This window comes from Herpailurus yagouaroundi, unplaced genomic scaffold (assembly GCF_014898765.1).
Source record: "Herpailurus yagouaroundi ecotype Mexico unplaced genomic scaffold, PumYag 180, whole genome shotgun sequence".
NCBI classification, from domain to species: Eukaryota; Metazoa; Chordata; class Mammalia; order Carnivora; family Felidae; genus Herpailurus; species Herpailurus yagouaroundi.
Window position 1 is genome coordinate 14,762,956 of NW_024412411.1, and position 26,275 is coordinate 14,789,230.

At 41.8% G+C, this 26,275-nt stretch overlaps 1 protein-coding gene across 9 annotated transcripts in view; it reads right to left on the bottom strand.

Moving 5' to 3' along the window:
* The window catches only part of SYTL2 (synaptotagmin like 2), a 144,007-nt gene that overhangs the window by 83,501 nt on the left and 34,231 nt on the right, over positions 1-26,275 (bottom strand). The window contains exon 1 of one of the 9 annotated variants that reach the window (XM_040489524.1): positions 24,719-24,844. The exons of the other annotated variants lie outside the window; for them this stretch is intronic. The gene's annotated coding sequence lies outside the window, so the exon portion shown is untranslated. Of the gene's footprint in view, positions 1-24,718; positions 24,845-26,275 lie in introns of those variants that run through there. 9 annotated transcript variants of the gene reach the window in all.

Sequence of the window (26,275 nt, forward strand, 5' to 3'; positions counted from 1 at the left end):
TGTATGATCTTGTGGTAGTTAATTTCTCTGAACCTCAGTTTTCCCATTAGCAAAATGAAGAATAATACATATTTTTGCATGCGGCTTTGTAAATGAGACATGGTGTACATAAATACCTTAGCTCAATGCCACCTATGTAGAAGCTCAAGAAATGTTTATATCCTTCCACAGATACTTCCAGACACTGGTGTTAATTTCATAGTTCAAAATGGTGGCCAATTCTTAGTAAATTTATGCCTTTTTAAACAAATAAGCAGTGTTTCCTTCATGTAGCACCTTTCCTCTAAAGATCAGACTTTGCTTCCATTTACAATGGCAAAAGTAATATGGACAAAGTAAATGGAGATAGAGGATGGAGTAAATGGGAAGAGGCCAGTTTGAGCGGAAGATGGTCAGGGTATATATGGGTAGCTGTTAGGATAGTGTATTCCAAGTACCTTTTCTGGTAAATCACGACAGAAGGCTTGTTTTGGGCTGGCTCCCCTCCCCCATAGTTCCTTGCAGTGGTCCTGCCCAAAGAAAGCATAGGCACTAGGGAAAGACACCCACAATTTCTACTGACCCCAAGAATGGTAGGCTGGTCATCCTGAAGGGAAGCAGGACCCTATGGGAGGACCTATGTTTATCTTCTCTGCTACAGAAGTATTTGTTTTTAGGGTAAGTCTAATGCTTCCTTCTCAGGGCTGGGAGTGCCTTAGTCCATTCTTACACTGAGGGTGATAACTTTTCCCCTAAGTATGCAGCTGTCTGAAAACATATTTGCTATGGATGTGTCACTGGGTCATGAGGAGTTCTCTGAGAAATACTTCACACATGGGTGTCTCCATGACCAGGCAGTAGAGATATTTGCTGATACATGAGGCAGAGATGGACAAACACTGGATATGGTTCCAGGGTCCAGGTTTTAAAAGAATTTACTAACTCAGTTTGTCAGTCAACAGCATTTTGAGTCTTGACTATACACACCTGGTCTCTGGTAGAAGCTGAGTAGAATCATGCATGATTGTGACAGAAAAGGTGATTTTCCTTTATGGAACTCATATCTAATTCTGCATACTCACCCATGTTTGCTTTACTTATACCATAATGATTTGTGTGAGACAATAGCACATTTTATCAACACAAAAATCTTAAAAATAGAACATCATTCCAAGCATATTCTCTGTAACTAACAGAAACATAATATACAAAGAATATACAAATATGTATATAAAAGTATGTCCATCTTAAACAATGAAGTATGGCATATCCCACAGATTTCAGAAAAGATGACTGTGCCATTCAGAGGGATTATAAGGTTTTAAAGCTTTATAAGTTTTATTATTTTATGTATGTATACAATGAATAATACCCTTCCTACATAATTATTATGTACCAGACACGATACTAAGCCCTTCAAAGAATCATCTCATTTAACCTTTAGAATAAAAAATGATATACCTGACATTTTTCCTATTTGGTAGATGAGGAAACTTGAGCTTACAAAGACCAAGGATATCAAACCAGAATCCTCTGATTCAGAACCACTATTCTTGATCACCACAATAAGATACCTATTATATGCTTGCTTGTTTTAGAGAGAAGGCCAAGGTTATTATTGCTATTATTGAACTAAAAAGTATACAGGATTGTTCCTTCAAACATATTTAGGTTGCACCTCACAAACTATCCATAAGCAAATGTTTTGAACCATGGAAACAGCAATTTCACTCGGTTCAACCCAATGTAATATGAAGACACAGAATGACATATGCCTATCCCCAGCACAGCCCCTAACAGGACTTTGGACAAATCATTTAACATTTGTAGTCTTCACTTGCTTGACCACATAAAATGAAGAGGTTGAACTGAATGTGTCTTTAGTTTCTTTCAGCTCTATAATTACAAGGGAAGAAGGGGGAGAAGCACAGTAATTCATTTGTCCGACAATTCTTCATTAAGTGACTATTATCTGTCTAATAGTGTGCTTTCTCTTTCTTTCTAAATTCACTTGCATTGCCAGGACAGCCTCCCAGCAACTTCCTCTGATCCCTGGGTCCCACATGTTAGAGAGAAAGAACAGCTTGAAGATCCTCGCTAGTCTATTTAGGAGAACTGAGGTGTGCCCTATGGTGTTGGTAGCTCCTGCCCCAACACAATTCCACCATGGAAGAGAAAACCAAGGGACCCAAAAATCATTAGGATAAAGAGATGAGGTATAGTGTGGAAGAAGAAATGGGACATGGGAACAAATGTGTATCTTCCAAGGCAAAGAACTCTCAGTAAATATTCTGGCTCACAGTGATTTCCAGAAAAATATTCTACTCCTTTCTGGACTTCACTCGCCCCTCTTCAAGAAGTCAGAAACATACACTTTTGATTAAGACAAAAACAAACAAACAAACAAAAAACTCCAGAAAGGCTGTCAACTGCCTCCACGGCTCTGTGAGCTAGGTGATTCTGAACTATTCCAGAAGAGTGGGTTTGAGGGAGTTCTGTTGGTAGGGCTATCCAGCTTTGCTGCATAGGGCACTTAATAAGCACCTAGTCCCAACCTTTGCAATGACTGAGGATTGGGAGTGAAGGGTTACAGGAAACACCCACTGCAAGCCTGAGGACTGATTCAATACCTGGCTGTGCTCCTCTGCCTCAGTTTCCTCATCTGTAGAATAAAGACTAGGATAAATGACCTTGACACATCTTTCCTAGTCTAAAGGTTGACCAGCCCTTTATCTATGTTTTTACCATCTAATCTGCCATCTGTTCCTTTTGCACTGTCCACTGTGGACACAGAAAACAGCTGTTTTCTACCACACCTACAATAGGTCTTCAAATACACACTTGAATACTCTCATGAGTGCCCACTTCACTTCCTCTCCTCTGGCCTAAATCAAAGTTCTGAATGAAGTGGGGCTAGTAAGATACTGAACCTAACTCATGTTGGGTCATGTGCCAGAACTTAAAGCTCATAAGGAAGAGAATACATGCAGCTAATAGCTGTTTGCTTTCTCAACTTCTTGCAACTGAAAAAGACCCATAACTCTCAACCTCATTCCCTGGGAGTTCTACCACCTGTTATAGGAATACAAAAGCTGCAAAAGAAGGGGATTAATAACATTGGCATGCTGCCAGTCTAGCTAAGATCGACTGTTCACACAGTATGTAACGGTGAAATGTCTATAGGACAGATTACTATTATGTGATATATTTAGGTGTATACCCAGTAAGACAAAAAGGAAGCCAGATGAACAAGGTCAGATGAGGGGTACAGTCTGCTTCAGGGAAAGCCTATTGTTCTGTAGATTAAACTCTTCGAATCACTGAAAAAGATATAACTTACCAGGGAAACCATGATACCAACCCAGCCTTTAGTGGGGAGTGGTTTTCAAATTAGGGGTGACCCTGGGCACTACCAATATAGCCCTCAAACCCACTCTTCTGGAATAGTTCAGAATCAACTGTCTCACAGAGCGGTGCAGGCAGCTGACAGCCAGCTGACCTTTGCCTTTCTGTATTCTATTCCAAGTCAGGGCTGTTCATTTGTCTTAACCTGCTGCTTAACTTTCTAGTCCATTTAGTGCAGACCATCTTTAAATGGGGCTACTTTGAAATGTATCACTTTAAGTAACTTAAAGTCTCCAGAGGAATTTTTTTTTCCTCTTTAAATATTTTTTAGAGACAATAAACCAAAGAGTCAAAATGATTTCACAAGAAAAGTTATCATAAAAGCAAATTGTTTGTTGCTAAACTGCAACCCCACCACCACTCAGATTCTTAGTTTCAGAGTTTTATTACCTCTCCTCTTCATTATAAAATATAAATACTTATAAGGAAGGAGGTAATGTGAGAATTGTTATTAATCAATGTCTATGTTTTAGAGATGAGCCATTTTCTTTTGAGACTGAATTAAAAATCTCCAATAGATAGACATGGAAAAAAGTTTCAGCCACCTCAAATTTTGGTAACATCCCTGAAATGTAAACTGATTTATCCCTAACTAGTGTTTTATAAACTTGTCCTTAAAAAGGGAATGTTCTCAACACTTTCTGTCATGGAAATTGTTCCAACAGGCAAATAAATAGGCATTTCCATGGTTAAGGCCTCACAGCTGTCACATTACTTAGTTCTGCACAAATGAAAAATCCTAGTACCAAAAAAAGGCTGGAGAATCTGTCACTGGAAGCCAACAATTGTATTTTCACATTGTTTTAGTCAGTATGCTCCCTCAATGAAAATATAAACCCTGCAAAATATTTAATTAAAAATAACTATGTCGTCTAAAAACCAAGTCCAGCACAACTGGAAGCATGTCAAAATGAGAACTTAATGCTCTGCCATCTTTAATTGACGATGCTATATAATTCATTAGAGAAAAGGGCTCACAATTCTTCAATCCCCATGGTCCAATGACTCAAAAGTATAGATTTAAACTCTAAAGGGCAATAGAACAAGCAGTAAAACCTCCTACTTTCTCAAGGTCACAGAATAGACTGTCATAGCCCAAAACTCACAAGAATCCAAATTCCCAACTAGGCATCATGTATCTCCTTGAACTGGTTCCCTATTGAGGGACCTTGAGTTTAAGAAGTCTTCTCTGATTACATGGACTTGATTTCTACTATTTGCCTGATATTAGAGGAAAGAAAAAAATCATTATATTATGGCAGGGGGTACAGACTCAAACATGAATTCTCATTTCTTTCTGATAAAAATGTAAACAATTTTTTAAGATTTACATAGAAGTAAAAGAAAAGCAGAATTTCCAGAAACTGCTCCAGGAACTCATGGAAAACGGAGCCCTTCACCTGTACTTTCCTTTCAGTAAATAAAACCAAGAGATACCAAGAGATAAAATGCCTTTAAAAAGGCCTAGTTTCCCTCTAATGATTTTTGACAAGAGTGCCAAGACCATTCCATGGGGAAAGGACAGTCTTTTCAAAAATTGGCCCTAGGAAAACAACATATCCACATGCAAAAGAATGAAGTTGGGCCCTTACCTAACACCATATAAAAAATTAACTCAAAATGAATCAAAGGTCTAAATGTAAGATATAAAACTAAAAAACTCTTAGAAGAAAATTCAGAGAAAAAAGCTTCATAACATTGGATTTGGAAATGATCTCTTGGCCATGACATGAAAGAACAGGCAACAAAAGAAAAAAGAAAAAAATAGACAGATTGGACTTCATAAAAATAAAAATTTTGTACATCAAAAGACACTATCAACAGAGTAAAAAGGCAACCCACAGAATGGGAGAAAATATTGAAAATCATTTATCTGAGAAGGAATCAATATCCAGGATATGTAGATAACTCCTAGAATTCAAAAACAACAAACTCCAGGTCAAAGTGGGCAAAGAACTTGTAAAGACATTTCTCCAAACAAGACATACAAATGGCCAATAAGCACATGAAAAGATACGCAACATCACTAATCACTTGAGAAAGTTTAAATTAAAACTACAAGACACCACCTCACATCCATTTAACTGGCTACTATCAAAAAAAAAACAACAACAACAACAAAAAACACCAAGAAATAACAAAGTATTGGTTGGTAAGGATGTAGAGAAACTGAAATCCTTGTTTACCATTGGTGGGAAACTAAAAAGGTAGAGCTGCTGAGAAGCACAGTACAGCCATTCCTCAGAAAATTAAAAACTGAATTACCCCATGATCCAGTAGTCTCATTTCTAAGTATATATCCAAAAGAACTGAAAGGAGGGTGTCAAAGATATATTTGTACCCACATTCATAACATTATTCATGATAGCTAACACATGAAAGCTACCCAAGTGTCCACTAATGGTTGAATGAACAAGCAGAATGTGGTATATCCATACAACTGAATATTGTTGAACCTTAAAAAGGAAGAAAATGTTGGTCTATGCTACAACATAGATGAACTTGAGGATATTATGCTAAGTGAAAGAAGTCAGTCACAAGAAGAGAAATACTTTATGATTCCATTTACATGACATACTTAGTCAAATCATAGAGCTAGAAAGCAGAATAGTGGTTGCCAGGAGCTAGGGATAGGAGAGAATAGGAAATTATTATTTACTGGATATAGAGTTTCAGTGAAAATGTAACTGAACAAAGGTGGGTTCACTCCTTGGTAAGTCACAGAAACCACACCAGGTCAGGTATTAACACAAAGAAAAAAACTTGGTTTGCGGCTAACTGTGACTCAGAGAGAGAGAGAGAATGAGAGAGAAAGAATGGGTTAGGATGAATATTTAGATAGGGAAGCCTTGTCATTGTATATAGAGGCAGGCAAATGATGGTACATGAGCCTTAAGGAAAACCTGCCTATACACATATTGTATGTTATATAAATGAGACTGAGGCTCCTTTGTGGGCAGAGATTTTAGTATTACAATGAGGTACAGGTAATTGCCTGTCATTCTAGGGGTCACGCCTCAGGAGTCAGGGGTTAAACTCAAAAGGTCTGTGTGGTCTGGGCAGAGGTCTTGTCAGGACAGTCGCCATCACCTGAGGGGTGGTGTCCAGGATCACTCGCCTGAGATAAAGGTAAGCTGGAAAGAAGAGCTTGGGGTTGGGGGCAAGGGGGTGGGGGAGGATGTAAGACAAAGGTTAGTGAGTACAAACAGGTGGGCAGTAAAGGTCAGGTCTTGGGGTCTAGCTGGTGACCTGGGGACAGCTGGTGTCTGGAAATGGATGATGGTGATGGTGGCACAACCCTGTGAATGTGATGCCACTGTACACTTACGAAAAGTTACAATGATCAATTTTATGTGTATTTTACCAAAATTTAAAAAATGCGGGAAATGCCTGGGTTCCTATTTCCTTATATTACCCCTAAGGACAGGTTAAGTGGCCTGTTTCTTACCCACATTTAAGTTCCAGAATTACCACTTACTATGTGATCTTGGGCAAATGACTTAGCCTCTCTGTATTTCAGCTTCTTTGTTGGTAAAACATCTACTTAAAAATGTGATGTGAGGATTAGATGATTTTCCATGTGTAAAGCACTTAGTCTAGCACAGTAAACCCTATGTATTAGTTGTTATTACTATCACCACCACTCAATCTATTCTCCATAATCCAAATAAAATTTTACCCATCCAAGAAGAAACAATTTGCATTTCATTCTCTGAAAGATGATGGATGGCTTGGCCCCAGGTTCAGCACCTGATCTAAAAGTAATTGAATATTCTCTTCCTCATCCAGAACACACTAATGGGAACTAGGGTCCAAGTTACTGTGTTCTTTGGGCAACAAAAGAGTTAAGATACTTATGTCCAATTGCTTTCATCCAGCAAATGTTAACCAACCATGTACCTAGTGTATGCAGAGCATTGTACCAGGTGCTGAATTTATTTGCTCATGGTCAGCACTTTCCATGGCAGTCTCTGGAACCCAAGTCCTTGTTTCCTTACTGAAGTATGCTGGTCATCTGAAAGAAATGTTATATGAAAGCATTTCCCAGGATGAAATTAACAAGAATACAAAAGAGTACCCCAACTGTCCATTTCTATTTTCCTCCCTATAGTTTTATTAAATAAAAAGAAGAAGAAGAAGAAGAAGAAGAAGAAGAAGAAGAAGAAGAAGAAGAAGAAGAAGAAGGAGGAGGAGGAGGAGGAGGAGGAGGAGGAGGAGGAGAAAAACAACCCTCCACTTATTTCAGATTTAATAAAGCAAACTGTTCTCAGATAAGTTTTGGCCCAAAATCTGTTAAGAAGGGAAACGTCAGGCAAACTTGCTTTGAAATTGGCAAAACAACAGAGCAGACCATCCCCTCCTTCCCGGGGCAGGCACGTGAAAAGAATCAGAAAGGCCACTAACTGCCATGCATGGAGACCCACCAGGACTGGGAAAGGTGCACTGACATACAGAGCATGCACACGAAAGCTACCCTCACCAAAGAAATCTTCTCTAAAACTTCCAGTCGGGAAGCTAACTAACACTTCTCAAAACTTAACATTTACGGAGGTCCAGATAAGATTTAGTCACTTGTGAAAGAGCTGATATGTGTTCAGGCAGGACAGAGGTAAACAAAACAAAAAGCACTGCTTTGGGAGTAAGACCTGGGCTTGAACTCCAGGGTTACCACTTCTCAGCTCTGTGACTCTGGGAAAATATTAACTTCTCTGTTTCATTTCCTTATCTATATTACATGGCTTAAAATTCCTGCCTTTGAGGGTCTTTGTGAGGATTAAAGGAAATGATTCATACCACACACCTAGCTGATGTCTGACACAATGGAAACTCAGCATGATAGATGCTCTGTCCGCTTTTTATTTTCAGGCAGGAAAAATGGCCCAAGGAACTCAACTCTTGATATGGGAGAATAATGACAATGGATCCCAGGCAAATATTGTCCTTAATTTTTCTAAGAGCCTAGCCCTGATAACCGATATTTTTAGAACTCTTGACAGTACATGAGATGCTATAAAAAAAAAATCCAACCAAATCTTCCCCAATAGCTCTTTCTCCCCAAATTTTATAGTGGGCAATCAAGAAGACTTCAGCTTTATTCTGCAGAGCACCATATACATTCACAAGGCCCTGTACATATAGTCTTAAGAACTGGGCTCCTCCTCTTATGTAAAAACCAATAATCTCTCTGAGTCTTTCATGTCTCTGAAGTCTTGGTTTAAAAAAAAAGAGGACTGGCTCTGCATTTGTGGCATTTCATAGAGTTGGGGGATCCCCAAGACCAGCCCTAGGTTTTGATATTTTACTAGGAGGACTCATAAGGCTGTGGTCATACTCACAGCTATGATTTATTACTCTGAAAGGATACAAGGCATAACCAGCAAAGAAAAAAGGTAGGTGGAATGAAGTCTGGGAAAAACCAAGCATAAGCTTCAAAGAGTCCTCTCCCGAAGAGTTACCCAAGACACACAAGTTCTGACAACATGTGTGAAATGTTACCAACCAGGGAAGTTCATTAGAGATTCGATGCCCAGGATTTCTACTGGAGACTGGTCGGGTAGACACTCCCTGCCTAGCATGGAACCAAATTCCAGACTCCTGGAAGGAAAGCAGGTGCTCAGCATACACAGTGCTATTTGCACAAACTATTTAGGTACCATGAGCTGCTCTCAATTTAGAGTGCTTCCAATCCTTCTGAAATCCAAGTTCCCAGACACCAGTAAAGAACCAGCCTTGCAAGCAGGCCTTTCTAGGGATAAGCAGTCTCAGCCTTGCTTTATGAATTCTTTCCTGTACACAACAGAACAAATATCCAAAAATCTAATTAATACCTGCCCACTGACCACTAAATTTTCAGAGCCAATTGATGTGTTAAAATTCTAAAAAAAAGAAAACAAACAAACAAACCTTAGTCGGGGCACCTGGGTGGCTCAGTCAGTTGAGCATCCAACTTCGGCTCAGGTCATGATCTCACAGTTAATGGGTTCAAGCCCCATGTCAGGCTTTGCTCTGACGGCATGAAGCCTGCTTTGGATTCTCTTTCTCTCTCTGCCCCTCCTCCACTCACTGTCTCTCTCTCTCTCTCAAAAATAAACAAACATTAAAAATAATTTCTTAAAAAACACAGTGAATATAATTCAGTGCTTCAAAATATATTCATTCAGCACATTTGTACTGTATCAGCCTGCTGTGCTGTGGCATTAAGGAAATAACAAGACCCTTAGTCCCTGCCCTTTAAGAACTTTCAGACCAATACGGAAGATAAGAAGAGTACATAAAGAGAGAGAACACAAGTTGGTATGCAATGCTGGCCATAAAATAGGTATAAATTGGCCCAGGTAGAGAAAGGGGAGGAAACTTCCTGCTCTGATGAACCAGGAAGATTCTTGTGAGAATCGCCATAGAGCTGCAGTTTTAAGGACAGGTAGGATTTGAGAGTAAGTGACCGGCCAAGAAGAGCTCAAGGAGGGGAATAAAACTATCACTCCAGGCACAGGAAGCTACATGAACAAAGCACAGAGCCTGATACAGGGAAAGGAGAATATGATTTGAATAGAAGACAGGGTTCAGAGAAGGAGGTAATAGAAGAATTAAAAACAGAGGCTAGTATCACAGCAGTGAAAGTCTCAAATGTCAGACTGAGATTGTCCTTTATGCAGTGGGTGATGGGAAGCGTGTGTGTGTGTGTGTGTGTGTGTGTGTGTGTGTGTGTGTGTGTTTACTTTTTAAAGCATGCTACTTTAGCATGAATGAAGGAGAGGAGTGACCATAAGCTAAATGGCCAGGACTTTCTCAGTCAATTTCACAAGAGCCGAAGAAGGCTGGCAGTAACAGAGGAGGTGAAATATAAGTATCATTTGGGAAGAACATTGGAAAGGAAGGAGTAACAATGTTACTCAGGAAATGAATGAATCTAACAAGACTCAAAGTTCTTAAACAGAGTTAATTGGGGGATTCATGCACCAAACCAAGAATGCCTAGGAAGGCAGGCAGGTTAAAGGTAAAAACTGATAGCATGGTAGAAAATTCAGTAGACATGTCTAGAACTCTGATGGAGATGAGGAACAAGTGCTCAGGAGAGAGGCCATGGTTGGAACTATAAACATGGCAGTTACCAGCTTAGAGACTCAACTGATTGCTGAACTCAGCAGGGGAAAGAATGCAGTGAAAAAGCAGAGAGAAAAAAGCAGATGACATTGTACTTGTCAAGTGAAAAGAGAAAGACCAGTCAGGTTGGAAAAACAAAACAGTAGGGTGTCACAAAGCTAGGGAAAGAATTTTAGGAAAGAGGGAGCTGTCAACCTAGTCGGCTACTGCAAGGAGTTGAGGCAGAGTGGTGCAGAGAAAAGGGGAATAGGCTTGGTAATTGGTATGTCACTTATGACCTTTGCCAATCAAAGACAGGGTGGGACAGAAAACCGTCCACAGGAAACTGTGTGAGCCAAGACCTCTTGTCACTATGGGGGAAAAAAAGGTGAGATGAAGTTCTAGAGGCTAGGGAGAGTAGTATAAAAGATAAAGAAAGTAGTATTAAGAGGGGACCCATCCTTTAATGGGTCTCCCAAAAGGAGAGATGGTTGTAGAAACATGGTGTCTGGACAACAATGACACTGACTGAGGTGCTAGGAATGGCGGCCTGCTCCTTCTCTTTCAGGCGACAGAAATGGGGAGAAGCTCAGGGACAATAAAAGGTGTTCTTCACAATCCAAAAGGATAGTGATGATTGTGCAAAACAGCCGGCTTCCTCAGCCAGCCATGGTGGATAATGGCAGAATGAAGGAGGAAACGAAGGTCCTTCCAATGGAACACTGGTTTGAAAATGGTGGAGTCCCCATTTTCAGTAACAGATGTGTGAACAGAAGAACCTGTCAGAGGCAAATGGTTCGATTCACTCCAGAATTAACTATTTGCAGGACACTTGAGGGAAAGTGATCCTCCCACTCTTACAAGCTTACCAGCCAGGTGTCCACCAACAAGCACAATATTTTTTCCCCACACACAGACCCACTGTAACAGGCATTTTGGAAAAGCCAAATACTATACATGGCAAGTGCACAGCTATGCATTCCTTTGCCTTCAGCCTACAGAACTTGGCTCTTGAGCTTAGCACAGAGTTAGCACTATAAACACATACATACACACACACGGAGAAGTTATCTTTAGACAGACTACTTCAGTTCAAATCCTAACTCCACCACTTATTAGCTTTACGATCTGAGGCATCACTTAATCTCTGTGTTTTCTCATCTGTGAAATGGCCTTAATAATAGAATGGATAAAGAAGATGTGGCTTATATACACAGCGGAATACTACCTGGCAATGAGAAAGAATGAAATCATGCCATCTACAGCAATGTGGATGGAACTGGAAGGTATTTTGCTGAGTGAAATAAGTTATTCAGAGGACAGACATCATATGTTTTCACTCATATGTGGAACTTGATAAATGTAAACTTAACAAAAAACCATGGGGTTAGGGAAGGGGAAAAAAATAGTTACAAACAGAGAGGGAGAGAGGCAAACCATAAGAGACTCTTAAATACAGAGAACAAACAACAAACTGAGGTTGGATGGGGAGGTGGGGGAGAGGGGAAAATGGGTGATGGGGATTGAGGAGGGCACTTGTCAGGATGAGCACTGAGTGTTGTATGCAAGCAATGAACCATGGGAATCTACCCCAAAAACCAAGAGCACACTTTACACCATATGTTAGCCAATTTGACAATAAATTACATTTTAAAAAATAATAAACCATTTCAAGTTTAGGTTTAAAAAAATAATAGTACCTACCTAATAAAGTTGTAGTAAGGGTTAAGTGAGCTAATCTGTGTAAGTGTTCAATAATTTTTCACTATTCTCTTATTTGAGTCTCAGTATTATTCCAAGAGGTAAAGCCAGGTAATCATTATCATCTCCATTATTACTAATAAGGAAACTGAGGCCCAGAGAGGAAATACTTGACCAATTATCACACAGAACAGGACACAAGGCAGGATCTTTAAAAAGTCCAGTCTCGGATACACAGAGTTCTCCATGATTGGCCCACTGCCTACCTCTCTCTGGCCCCAGATCCTGCCAGTCCTGCTTTGAACATGAAATTGTGTGATGAGCAATTTCCCTATTCATCCCTCAGTCTCTTCTCAAGAGCTCTTAACTTTCTTAACTTTCTTAACTTTCCCTATTCATCCCTCAGCCTCTTCTCAAGAGCTCCCTCTTCCAGAAAGCCCTTGGCACTTGATCCCCCATCCCCTCACCACCCGACTTCCTTCCCCTGTGCTCACATCTTACTATTAACATCATACTGCACAGTGATCACAGAGGTATGCTTTTCCCACTGAATTCTTTTTTTTAATTTGAGAGAGAGACAGAGAGAGAGAACGAGAGCAAGGGAGGGGCAGAGGGAGAGAGAATCTTAAGCAGGCTCCATGCATCAAGCCCCAACATGGGGCTTGATCCCACAAGTCTGGAATCATGACCTGAGCCAGAAATCAAGATTCAGCTGCTTAACCAACTAAGCCAACCAGACACCCCTTCTCCACTGAATTCTGAGCCTAAAACAATTTCTGACACATAATAAACACTCGGTAAGTGTTTATTGAATGAACTCTTGTCTCCAAATCTGATATTCTTCCCACTAGAGCATGCTTCCCCTTTTATCAACATATGTTCACTATTTAATAACAGTTTTAAAAAAAGGAAAAATAAAAATCAACCAATCAGAGTGTATTTAAATATTAAACTAAACTTAAAACACTTGGTCACTATAACTCGAAATAGTGAAACACACACATACACCCTTCAGAGAACCGACCACTCCCTCCCACAGTTCATCAGCCCTTCTGCCTTTGGTCTCAAGAGACCAAAGCTAGATCTATCAAAGGACTCAGCCCAGGTTTGATTAACCCAGTGAGAAGGAACTGGAGCTTGGCACATAGAGAAAGACAGGTTCAAAGATCTCATACTCTAAACCTCAAAGATGAGAAGCCTTTAGGAGTTTGAGGTGTACATAATCCTCCCTGCACACCACATGTCAGCCCAAGACTTGATTTCAGTTCCCGAATACTCAGAGAGTGATCCTGGGGAAAGGCTATCAGAGAAGGAGAAAGCATCCACTCTACCTTCACTTCCTCACATGCCAAGCAAACACTGGTGCTCAGTTGTCCCCAGCAGAATCTCGTAAGTGGAACCACATCTCCTCACACCTTCAGTTCCCAGCCACCACCCAGTTCATGTGAGAAAGCAAGTGTCTTCTTTACATCTAGGTACCTCTAGTAACCAAGGCAAATCTCTCTGGAGGCTTTCCCTGAGGAACTCTGGATATGTATCTAGTTTTCCCCCTGGTCTGGATAAAGCAGACAGCACTCAGGAAAACATAAACACAGACCTAGAAACACACAAACACATGTGAGTGTACTTGTGTTTGACTCTGACTACTTAAGGAAAAACGTCACCCAGTTTTTTGCAATGTGCCCATAAATGATAGTTTTGTGGCCCAGGCCTCCCTGATCCTCCTGTGAGGAAATTCAGGGACTGCTAACCACAGCAGCACATGCTGAGCACAAGAAATTCAACAAATCACCACCCAAATTCTGCACACATTGAGTGTCAACTACTCCCAGGATCTTAAACTCAGTGCTGGAGATATATATGTATAACATCTTAACATCTTTCTGGATCTAAGCCTCAATGATTTGCCAAAAGCATACCTGGTCCTTTACTGAAAAATGGTAAATATGCTTAGCTCCAAAGCAGGGCATATTCATCCTTTTGGAACAATATGGCTCCACGTGGTCCAGTCCACAAATTAGTATATGAAGTCTCCATTTTCCTATACACATGTACCTTCATGTAGAAGTCTTGAATTTGATAGCAGCACCATCTCTCCAAGTACTTTTTACAAAAAAGTTTCAAAATATACTATTTTATGTTACCCGTAAGTCCTAAGAAGTATGTCTTCAAACAAATCCATCTTCCATAACTTGAGCAGCGTTAACAACTTCCATAATTTAGGCTGTTTGTCCTAAAGAGAAACCCAGCTATTTCACTCACAATATTGAGAAACTTCCATTAGTTCCTTGCAGCCTCCAAGGTAAATGGCAAGTTTTGGTGTGGGGCTTGAAACCGCAAGCTGTGAGATCATGACCTGAGCCAAAGTCAGATGCTCAACTGACTGAGCCACCCAGGCACCCCAGTAAAGGGCAACTTTTTAGCCTGGTTCACCACTGGGCTTCAGCCCACCACATTAGCACCTCCAGCCACAACTTATCTACCCTACATGACAACACCATGATCTCTCCTTTGGTATCCCATGCCCTTCCTGCCTCTATGCCACTGAACATGAAAATCCTTGAACCTGTTCTCTCTATCCCATTCCCTTCTCAATCTAGCAAACTCCTACTGGGCTATGGTTCCACCTCATTCTTCACCTTTCAAATTTCCCAGGCAGCGTGCTCCGCAGTCTCACAATAAGCTGTATGTATTTCCACCAGAACATTTACAGTGAATTGTAAGTACTCTTTACCATGGTTGCCCCTATTATGGGCATTTTCTTGTCCTTTTGTTAATCCTTAGAATCCAATTATCAACTTAATGATTAGTAAAACCCCATAAAATAGTGGGGCAGAGATCAACTCCTGTTTTCTATAGGTGGAAACTGACGCATCAGTGAAATTAAGTGATTTGATAAGAGTAGAGCTGAGTAATGGCAAATCTTGTACAATGGGAACTCTCAAGAACCAACAGAGGAATCCAAGAGGAAAGGAGGAAGAGAAGAGAGGGGCAATGAAACGGATACTGAACAGTGACTCTGCAAGACACAATGTTAGGCACTTTAATATATGCATTATGTTATTTATTCCTTGGAGCCACTTTGTGAGAGATGGAAGATGAATGCAATTTTTTCCAGAAAAGAAAGTTGAGATTCAGAGGTTACTTGTTCAATTACACAATTAATAAGTGGATCCAAGGTATAAACTCAATATTGTCAGACTCCAAAGCCAAGTTTATTCCTCTACAGGGAACATGGGCTTCCAGACCCACAACTGCCCATGGACACAATCCAGAAACACCTTCCTTACTATAGCCCCCCCTTATCACCTTGCCAGCCGCTGGGCTTCACAAAATTCTGACTTGTGACTTTCCACCTATGACTGCACCTCACAACCATCTGTTACTAACCATCAGATAGCAAAGTATCCCCAGGATTCTAGCAAGAACACAGTGACTGTATTTGCATAAAGGTGGTATGATGTTATTTCAAAAACACTTGAGTGTGCATGCCATCAGAGTAAAAACGTGTCATATTTAAGTGGTGTGAGTAGGGTAACTGGTACAAAGAATTCTTTAATAAACCTCTACAACATGTACAATATGAAGACCAACTTTGTTTTACTCAAATTCTTCACATATTCTGTCTAATTTCTCAAGTGACACCCCAAAATAAAAAGTATTGGGGTCTTCCAGAAATTAAGCATAAGGAAACAATTACTTGCCAGCTCTCTAGATCATATTTCAGCTACTCTGGTTCCAGGTCATCCTGCTTCTTAGATACCAAGTAAGTACCTGACTCCTTAGGCTGTGGTGTGCTGGGAAAACCAGATTTTTCTCCTGTAAGGCTTATATCAAGTCCATCATTACTATTTCTTTTTTTTTTAGTATAATTTATTGTCAAATTAGCTTCCATACAACACCCAGTACTCATCCCAACAAGTGCCCTCCTCAATGCCCATCACCCATTTTCCCCTCTACCTCACCTCCCATCAACCCTCAGTTTGTTCTCTGTATTTAAGGGTCTCTTATGGTTTGCCTCCCTCCCTGTCTGTAACTTTTTTTCCCCTTCCCATCCCCCATGGTCTTCTGTTAAGTTTCTCAAGATCCACATACCATCATTACTATTTCTATGGTAACATAAATGTTCCAGGTTTTCTAGAACAATCCCAGTTTCAAATATAATAATCTGTTATGAGCCTCAAGCCAAGCAATATGTTTCAACAAAGGATTCAGTAAATGTGGATATACTATGATTCTTCTAGAGAAGCCCCAGAAAGAACCAGTACTGGCTAGGGGACAGAGCACGGGCTTTTAAGTCAAGGTAAGCAACCTGAGTTCGAATGTTTGTTTTGCCATTCACTGTTGTTGACGTTGGGCAATGTACTTAACTTCTTTGTGCTTCCATTTCCTCATCAGTAAAATGGGTAATTATCATCTAGTTCAGAGCAATGACCTAGCAAGGGACTGACACATAGTATGTACTCAATAGATAGTAGGCATTCTTTTTTATCACCATATTCTTGTTATTATTCATAACATCCCTAAAAGGAATGGAAAAGAAAGATAGAATTTGGCATTCTAAGCAAAAGATGATAAATGATGTGACTTACCTAATGTAACCAGAGCTACAACTTTACTTCCTAAGACACAACACTTCAGTTACTATATTACAGTACTGTATTGATACTGAAATGAGGCATTAAGTTGCTGACTCCTCATTTTTTAAGTCTCACCCCCAGATATTTCCTGTAATACTTAAATTTAATTATTGCTATTTCTAGGCAATAAAATTTCCTGAATATCATGCAACAAGTTCATTTTCAAGTATTATCTTGTATGGTCAGAAGGTTTGCCAAGCGGGGCACCTGGGTGGCTCAGTCAATTGAGCTTCTGACTCTTGATTTCGGATCAGGTCATGATCCCAGGGTTGTGGTATCAAGCTCTGCATAGGTCTCCCTGCTGAGTGTGGAACCTGCTTGAGATTCTGATATTCTCTCTCTCTCTCTGCCCCTCTCCACCACTTGGGCTCTCTCTCTCAAAAAAAGAAGAAAAAAATTGCCAAGCTATGCATCCTCATTCTGTATCTAGAACTGTTTCTAGCTTCTTGCTTCCATGAATAATAGAGTGGAACATGCTTAGTGTGTGACTGTGACTTTCTCGTACTTTATAGACAAATAAAATGGTTAGTTTTGATTGGAAAGACTATCCTCTGATGATCCAAAAGCATGGGCTCTAGAGTAAGACTGCCTGGGTTCAAATCTCTGTCCCTTCTTTCATCAGCTCTGTCATCTGGGTAACTTATTTAACTTGTGTGTCTTAATTTCATCATCATCAAATGGGAAAAATAATAGTACTCAAAATAGACTACTGTGAGGATTAAATAAATGGACGTAGGTACAGTGTTTAGAACAGTGCCTGGTACATGGTAACTGCTCAATAAAGGTCAGATATCATCACCATTCACTTGCCTCATAGGGTTTTAAAAAAGCAACCAGATATAATCAAATATGTTATATTAGCAACAAAGAACATACCAGATCAGATAAAATACTTTTGAAATAACTAACGAAGATGAAGCCCACCTAACCAATTGCTTTCCCCAGGCATTATCAATGCAGGAGATCTATAGCATTTGCAGCCTGAATGCATATGGCTTCAACAATTCATAAGGCATCTTAAATACATGTCACATAGAAACTGTAGTTAAATGAAAAATGGCACCAGATAGGTATGAGGTGGTGAGTCCTTGGCTGATGAGTCTTTGGCTAACCAGCCAGCAACAGCATCTCAATCTGCTTTTGCTGTTTTTTATTAAATATGTGACCTAATTTAATCCTCTGAGCAACTTGTGAGGCAGGTATGATCATCCCCATTTTAGACACACTGAAGATATGATATGCCATGCTGATAGTTGACTTGGGGTACCAAAAGTCTCAGAATGCATACCATGAACATGCCCCAAGATGGTAAACCTGAAACAACACTAGAATCCACTTTAAAAAGAGTGAAAGAATTAAACTGAAAACCCAGACCCCTTACTTCTAAAACTCAATGACTAATCTAAAACAAGCAATGGTAAAGAATATTCCCTAATGAATCTAACATGCCATAATTCAGTCTTCCTCGCAATGTAGATTGCTGGCAGAAGGGGCGGGAGTGGTTGAGGCACTTGGCTTGGCCTGGGATCCAGCCCTTGCCTTAAGCCTCACAGACCAATGTTTTAATCAGCTGACTCAGCAAGTGGCAGGAGAGCCCAGGCGCCTGTGGCCATGAGTAATGGTGGCACAAAACACATCTGTCTAATCAGAAGCTGATGGCACAAGTTCCGTCAAGACTTATGGTGAAACAGTGCTTCTGCAAGGGGGGAAAAAAATGTTTATTGACCCAGAAGTTACACAATGCCTGTCTTTCTCCCTCTGACTTGGAATGCAAATTTGTGGACTATTTACAGGTCTTATACCCCCACTCCTCAAATATTTCTTGGTGCTTTTACAGAAAGACTTATCTAGAAATAATCAACCAAATCCTTTTTTTTTTTTTTAATTTTTTTTTCAACGTTTATTTATTTTTGGGACAGAGAGAGACAGAGCATGAACAGGGGAGGGGCAGAGAGAGAGGGAGACCCAGAATCGGAAACAGGCTCCAGGCTCCGAGCCATCAGCCCAGAGCCTGACGCGGGGCTCGAACTCACGGACCGCGAGATCGTGACCTGGCTGAAGTCGGACGCTTAACCGACTGCGCCACCCAGGCGCCCCAACCAAATCCTTTTTTTTATCAGTACCTATGAAGAGTATAGAAAGTATGGCATTAGGCAATGTTTTCATTTTGGCCTTTTTAAAAAAATGTCTATCATCATTATGCAGAATAATGCACAGGAAAGTGTTCCCATAGGTTGTAAGTACACATTTCACATATATAAACACGTCACTGCAACCACCTGAAGGTCACTGTACTACATTTCAGCAAAAATTTCCTTTCAACAGAATCATTCATTCTTCATTTTTTCATTTATTAATTCATTAAAAATACTTTACTGAGTTCCCGTCGGGGGTTGGGCAATGTAGATGCAAAATTAAACCAAAAGTCCAAGTCCTTGGGGACTTCATCTTTTCCCAAATTGGTCTTTTAATCTCCATTGTATTCTAACCACAACTGGTACTCTCTGCTCTCTCCTGTCCCTTCCCTCTCCCTCCTTATCTCTCCCACCTTCCTTCTCCCCTTCCCTTCCTCCCTGCCTCTCCCTCTTCTAGAGTTCGAGCCACTCAAGAGTGCTTCTCCCACATTCTGCAAAAGCCATAGTACAGGCAAAGTTCCCAATGGGCACTAAGGAAAAATACTGTATTTAGTAATTTCGAAAGTCAGTACATAGTGACACACACAGCCCTATTACCATAAGTAACCTACTTTTACTATACTTCTATCAACCAACCTTCCCAAAAGTTACCAAAAGTAGTTCTCCCTCCCAACAATCTAAAAAGGTTCTAGTTAAGAGTAACACATAGACAAGCAAAAATAATTCTTCTTTCAATGATGTACGGATCATGTGTTGTGCATAAAGGTATCCAGCTGGGAAGCCCCATAGGAATCATGAGGGGCACCGAAAGCTGGAACATTCTCCCACACCTGATTTATCTGTGTGGTAATTCTCTACCAAAGTTCCATTTGGGCAGACATAGATGAAAAAACAGCCAGAATCATAGATTTTTAAGAATTGAAGGTACCTCATCTGGTCCTATTCCCTCACTTTATTAAAACAAAAAAACAAAAAAACAAAAAAAAAAAACAAAACAAAGCTCAAGAAGAGGATATGACTAAGATTACACAGCTTGTCTTTGGGGCAGGAATAGAAGCCAAGACACCTGCCTCCCAATCCCAATGCAGGGCCCATTCCTCTCTTCAGAACTGAGTTGAGTGCATGCCTGTGAGCAGCCCTTGAGGCAGTGGCTTCTAGCATTCAGCCATGCACCTCCCCCTTCCCCCCCCTACACTGCCTTTCCAGTTACTCTCTCTGCTTCTCCCTTGTACACCTCTGCCCTCTTAAGGCAGCTACAGATGGCCCTGGAACTCTCTGACTCTCTCTGCCAATGAACAGCTCTCTTTAATGGCAAGCCCACTTTTATTCTGTGAAATGGGACTATTTTCTGCCCTTTCCTTCAGTTCAGAATTGTGATGAAAAGTAATGAGATGTTAGCCATCAAGGAATCTTCTATTCTTTGAAGAAAACTTCGAGTGGGGATCCAATAGAGCATTTGCTTTGTAATTAAGTCCTGCTAATGTTAAGCCCAAGAGTTAGAGTCCAGCTTTTTATAAAGACTGACAATTCTTTTGATCTTTCTACATTTAAACCTCCTTTTAAAAATAGCATAAACACCTGCATGCAAATTTAAGTAACAATACCTGACACCTGGTCCTCATTAGTGACTCTGGTAGGCAAAGGTACAGTAGGTGTCATTATCCCCAATCTAAGGAAGGGAAAACCAGTTCAGAGAAGCTACCTGTCTTGCCCAAAGTCACACAGGTAATAAAATTCAATGCTGGAGGGGCACCTGGGTGGCTCCATCATTTCAGTGTCTGACTCTTCACAGTTTGAGCCCCACATTGGGCTCTGCAGTGACAGTGAGAAGCCTACTTGGGATTTTCGGTCTCCCTCTCTCTCTGCTCCTCCCCTGCGCTCGCCCTCCCCCCCCCTCTCTCTCTCTCTCAAAAATAAATAATATTTAAAAAATGCAATTCTGGAGCAATGATCTTATCTGAGGCTCCTCTGTGTGCAGTTTAGCTTTAGAATTCTCTGCTCACATTTTCACTTCAACAACACTGAGGAGCTACCTTTTCTGTTACATTTAAGACACGTGAGTCATCTCATAAGAAGCACAGCTGGACCCTGTGACTGCAGCAGCAGCCCCAAAGGTAGGCACTTTCCTCTGCTGGGAACTGTCTGATACCAGGGAATTATGGGAAGGTGAACTTCACAAACAGGATTAACCTTTATGATGATTTTAATTATTCAAAATTAATTCTCTGTATCCTTTCAAAAACAATCTGAGATGACTCCTAGCTCTAAGGATGATTGAGTCAAAAGTAAGGGTTATATTAATACATTTGTTCATTTTTCGTTTTCAGCTTACTACGCTTTTTTTATCCTCTCTTTTTAGGTTTATTTTTGGTAGTAATCTCTACACCCAACATGGGGCTCGAACTCATGATCCTAAGATCAAGAGTCACATGCTCTTCCAACTGAGCCGGCCAAGCACCCCTTCATTTGTTCTTTTTTTTATTTTTATTTTTAATGTGCTCATATAGACACAGAGAAGAAGATTTGGAAGGCTATAAAATCCAAGTTTTGCATTAGTTATTTCTGAGTATAAAGGTATTATTATTATTAATGCTAATCTGTAGTTTTTCTTTTTCTACAATGAATATATATACATATATATATATGTATGTATATTACCTTTGGTAATAGGAAAACAAACAATAAGGATCTTCCTTCTACATATAATCGATAAAGAGCTGAACTCACAGAACAGGGAATAGAATGGTGGTTGTCAGAGACTTGGGAGAGGGAGAAATGGGGAGAGGTTGGTCAAAGGGTACAAACTTCCAATTCTAAGATGAAGAAGTGTTGAGAATCTAATATACAATATGGTGACTATAGTATTATATACTTGAAAGTTGCTAAGAGAATAAATCTCAAATGTTCTCGCTACAAAAACATAGTAGCAATGTATACACATATGAAATTATCATGGACTTATACAATGTTATATGTCAATTATATCTTAATAAAGCTGGTGGGGGGGTCAAACAATGAAGATTGTTTTTATTTTTAAAACATGTTCTTCATTCTGATAAATAGGAAAGGGGCTATCTCCACAAGGCGTTGGGAAGCTCTATTACTGTAAACCAAGTGCATGAAAAATGCAAATGGTACCCTATGCTGCCACACGAGAATGCTTGCCATTTGGGTACTTCTCCATTTGGGTACTCTCAGCACCCAAGAATATAAAATAATGTACCAAGACACCAATTTTACACAAATATTTTGAGGAAAAAATTTGTTTTATATATTGAAACCAAATTCAACATATGAAATCAAATTTAAAAATCGCATAATTTCATAAAACAATTTTCAACCTTGTTGGGGTCAATCTGAACTGTACCCCAACCCCTAGGAGCACTTGCCAGTTTCGTTATTGGAGATTCTTCTATGAAGAAGTTTGGGAAGCCCTATGGCAAATAGCACCATCTTATTTCCCTCCCTTTTTAAGAGAGACTAAGTGATTTCTCCTGTTAGTTAAAAAAAACATCAAATTTTTCCTCATCTATAACCTTTAAAATTTCAAATAAAGCAGGTGGCAGAAAACATATTACCAGGCAAATCTAGAAGCCCACAGGGACACAGCCCAGAGGAGAGAACTGCCTGGCCTGGCATCCTGGGTTCTGAGCATGGTGAGCCCTAGGCTGCCCCACTTCTGCAGGACAGCAGACCACTCTGCACAAGGTACTAATTCATTCATTCCACAAATGTTTATTGAGCAAAACCTGAGAAAGGCCTCTTAGGGGACAGTGGGATCATTCACAAGCCAACGGTCAGGTCTAACGGATCAGACGTGGACAATCAATCTTTCATTAGACCTCAAACCACCTCTAGGATAAAGCAAACAGGGTCCCTGCCCCATTCACTCACTAGCAGCTGGGTGGGATCAGGCAGTCATTCTGGAACAGCACTGCTGCTTTGAGAAAGGCTAAGACAGTCACTTATTCCCAGCAGAATGACCAAAACTGCACCATAAGTGGCATAACTCTTTTTTTTTAACATTTATTCATTTTTTGAGAGACAGAGTATGAGCGGGGGAGGGGCAAAGAGACAGGGAGACACAGAATCTGAAGCAGGCTCCAACTCTGAGCTGTCAGCGGAGAGCCCACAACCTGGAATCCACAAACCTGTGAGATAATGACCTGAGCTGAAGTCAGCTGCTTAACTGACTGAGCCACCCAGGCACCCCTATAACTCTTCTAAAATGCTTTGAACAGTGTCTGGCACATGTGAGAACTCAGTAATACCATTTTTGCTGTTACTAGGCCAACTTACCCTTACTCACCAAAAAAGGTAGAAAGATCACAGGTTTTAGAATCAGAGAAACTAGATTTGCATTCCAATTATTTTGCTTACTAGCTATGCGACTAAAGGAAGTGATCTTTCTAACCCTCAGTGTCTCATTGGTAAAATGGGTTAACTGACAGTACAGGATCCCTCATGTGGCTTTGTGAGAACCAAAGACACATTATACAAAAAGAAGAGTGGCCCCTAAGTGCCGAATAAAGACAGTCAATAAGGCCACTGCCATGCCTCCTTCCTTCCTCACCATTCTTGACAGGTCCTGGCATCTGATTTCACCCAGGCACCACACTAAGGAACAAAAGAACTATAGGGAGGGGAGAGAGTACCTGGAGACTTTCCACAGAAACACATCAAAATCCTCAACTCCTTTCAACCATCCCTCTGTTTGGCTGCCGTAACCAACTGGCTGCCCAACCAACTAGGGCCCCTATTCCCTCACTGGGAATGGCTGCCAAGAAGAGGCCAGGAAGCTGGACAGCAGTTTGAATCCATCCCACCTTCCAGTGTCTGTCCGTCTGTCTGTCTGAAGCCCACTGGGCTTCCTCTGCACGTCCCTACCAGGCTCTAAGGGTCAGGAGGCTGCCAGCGGATCCATAGTCTGTCCTTATCCAGGCTTCCATCCCTACCCAGAGCCCAAAGCTCTGGAGGCTGCTGGACACAAACCAGCACTAAATGAAAAGTCAAAGGGGATTTATAAAAGCAGGAAGGAGGAAAGGGAAGAGGAGGCAGGATGGGTGCAGAGAGAGAGGCCCACTTCGTACAAGCTGATGGAGCCCTATGTCCTAGCCGCTGAAGCAGTGGTTTTCCTCTCTGAAAGATGATAAATCCCATTCCTGTGATTTGTAACTCAAGACGGGACAAGGTCTGGGCGTAGGGAGATAATTCCAAAACAAACTGCTTGTTTTGCAAGTAAACCTCATCGGCTCCCAAACTCTCCTTCCCAACACCCCACCTGTAGATAGGTCCTATCGCCCTTACTTCACCTGAGCAATCTGGAGGCAGTTACTCTGCAACCAGATCCCGCTAACAGCCAGCCCGAACGAAGCCCAGGGTCGGTCCTCAAAAGCCCCAGGAAACGCGACAGCCCAGCAGAACCCCCGCCTACCCGGCATGTCGGCTTCCTGAAGACTCGGCCCCCTGGGCAGCGGAGCTGGCTCTTAAGTAGGTGCGGGTTTGAAGGGAGCTTGCCGCTCGCCAAAACGCGGCTCACGCTTTAGAACTCCGAAGACTACAAAGCATCAGTCAACACCAACAACTCCCTCATTTAAGAGGAGGAAAGAGAGACCCAGAGAAGGAACGAAAGTTGCCCGAAATAACACCCCGAGTGGGCAGAGGAAAAAACCCTGCTGCTCTGGTCGCCGCGGGGCAGGGAGAGCGTCTCGCCGCCTCCCGCGTCCTCGAGTCCACAGACGTGCAAACCCTGAATCCCCGGGTGCTGCGCGTTACCTTCCTCGGGACCCGGCGCTCGGAGCCTCCTCTCCCGCTAAGGCGCGCCTGCAGCTCTACCCCCGCACTCTCGCGGGGCAGTCCAGGTGTCGCCCCGCGGCTGTCAGCGCACGGAGGCCGGTGCAAGCTCCCCCCTGCGGGCTGCAGGCGGGCGCGCAGGGGCGGCTCCCGGGAGCGCCGACCAATGGCGTTCCGCCCTCTCCCCGCCCCGCCCCCGGCACGCCTCACCCGCCTGCTCCCCTGCCCATCTCCCACTTCCCTCCGCCCCTCCCGGTTTTTCTCTTCCCCTTGGCCCTCCCGCCCAGACCTCCTCCAATGCACCTTGCCCCGAAGCAGCTTCTTCACTGTGCAAATAAGGAGTGCAATTATTTTGTGACCACTGTGCGTTAGGTGTCCCTGGAGCCGGAGAACCTGGCGCTCAAGGAACCAGTCCACTCAAGAGAGAGGAGTTAGCCACCACGCCGGGAGAGCGGACGGGATCAAGATGCTTTAACCTCTCCGGACGTCAGTTTTCTAACGTGTAAATTAGATGAAAATACCTCACAGGCAGTTGAGAGGATTAAGTGAAGTGATGCTTGAAAAGTATCCAATAATACCTGGATAAGTTGTGAGCGTGATGTGTACAGACTGAGCTCCCCCCCGCCTCCAGCGCCCTGGATGGTGCTGGAAGGCAGGGTATCACGGCCAATTAAAAAAGGTTACCAATGATGGGGAGAGCCCAGGCAAACTTCTGAAAGAGGTAAACCTTAAGGCCTTCTCCATTCTCCTCATCTCCCCCATTTGTGCTGTCCATCCAACTGAGGGTGGCCCAGGTCTGCCTTTGGTTCTTTCAAAAACCTTCTCTCCAACTTGCAAATGCTGATCCCCACGGACCTCATTCAGTGCTGGGTGCTGGGCTGCTAACCTGGCCCAGGAATCCTTGTGCTGTGTTAATTTGTGTATTCTGGCTTTCACCCAAGCTTTGAGTCCCATGTGTCCCTAAGGTGGGTGGGCACTAGGGGATGCAAAAGAGGAAAAACCACTCCTCTTGCCCTTGAAGAGACAAACGTGCAAATAATTTCAGTTTAGTGTCATAACAGCTAGAATAGATGTGCAAAGTGTTACAGAGTCACGAACACTGGGAGAAGAGGGCAATACAAGTTTAAATACAGATGTGACCAAGTCTTGAAGGAGGGCTATAACTTAGGTCAGACAGAAGGGGAAGAGAACAGTGGCTGCAGAGAAGCAGGCAGACATGCAGATGCCTGTCATATGTTGCACAGGGTATATTGACAGTGAGACAGAGATGAAACTAAAGAGGTAGAGGCGGGAAGAGCAGCCAGGCCTGCCTTGCTGAGGGAAGCAGACTGTGTCCTGTTGGTGAGGGCTGCTGGTGAATGATTTTAAGCAGCGGAGTGGTCTGATCTCATTTGTCTGGTGTCTTGCTTCCAGTGTTTGTGTGTGCCTTCATAATCCCCTTCCTGTCCCTCTTCAACCTGGAAGGCAGGCACTGGATCTTCCTCACCTGTGAGTGCCCTGCATGCTTGGTACAAAGCTTTGAAGAAACTCAATGCTCAC